The following is a 1295-nucleotide window of genomic DNA, read 5'->3' as shown; positions in this document are numbered from 1 at the left end:
TTTTCTTTTCTTTTCTTTTCTTTTCTTTTCTTTTCTTTTCTTTTCTTGTCTTTTCTTTTCTTTTCTTTTCTTTTCTTTTCTTTTCTTTTCTTTTCTTTTCTTTTTTAATTTTTTATTTTTCCATTCTCCTGAGACCACGATGTAGACCTGGATATTAATTATTTATTTATTGCATGTATCATTATTGCTCTCCACCTTCTGCAGCTTCCCTAGCTTCATAGCTTCAGGCAGTCCATCCTATATTCAGGATTTATCCCCATGCCTCCTTTCCCTTCCTACTCACTGTAGTGCAGCTGTGGTCTGCATGGGAGCTGCTGAAAGGGGATGTTGATGGAAAAGGTGAGTGAATTCGAGTCATAAGCACATGGATAGAGGAATACAGGACTGAGTCTCCTTGTAAAGCTGACTAAAATGTGCTTTACATATCACCCTTGCCTAGCTGGCTCCAACCCAGCTTGGAATGAATTTGCAGTTCTCTGCAGGTCCTTTTGAATGGCTGTCACAGTTGGAAACATTAAATTTTGGAACCACAAAGTGCTGTCTAAAAGCAGCACAGCTGTCAATGAAGAGCAGTTTGCAACTGGAATATGGCCAGTGCCAGGGACACTGCTGGGGTCCATGCCAGAAAATGATAGAAAAGATTGCTTAGAAACCAAACTCATAAATTAGATTTTCCAACCACATATTCACTGTACTATTGATTTGCCAATCAATATGATAGTACTGAGCAGACTGATTGGAGTGCTGAATGTATCATAATTTACCAAAAATAATGGCAAATACTGACATGATTCTTTCTACATTTGTTTAAGGCTTACCGTAATACTGAATTTCATTTTGACCGGAAGATAAACACAATGAAAATAAGTGCTTCAGCTAAATAAATATCAGGTAATAAACATTCCCCAAGAGTAACTAGTAGAATTTACTTTAAGAAATGTTTTCATATGCTAGTCCTAGAAGTAAGCAATTCTTAGATGGAAGCAAGTTTTATTCATGGTCCTCAATACCCTTCAAATAGGGCCTGATTTTAGACTTCTACTGCCCACTGTACTGGGAAGCTTTCACTTACCTATATTTTAATCTTTAGGCTGTTACAGGTTAGTTTTTGATTCAGTCATTCCTGCATTGCTTGTGTCCATTGGAAAAAAACACAAACAAACAAAAAAAAACAGATAAAGTTTGGGAGGAGGCGTGACTGCTGCCTGTGCATCCTTAGGCACCTGGGACAGGCTTCCCTCTCTCGCATTATGTGCTTTCAGGTGAGCCTGAAAACACTCCTGGGGATGTTATCT

This window comes from Oxyura jamaicensis, chromosome 1 (assembly GCF_011077185.1).
Source record: "Oxyura jamaicensis isolate SHBP4307 breed ruddy duck chromosome 1, BPBGC_Ojam_1.0, whole genome shotgun sequence".
Lineage (NCBI taxonomy): Eukaryota > Metazoa > Chordata > Aves > Anseriformes > Anatidae > Oxyura > Oxyura jamaicensis.
Note: the sequence above shows the minus strand (reverse complement) of the source record.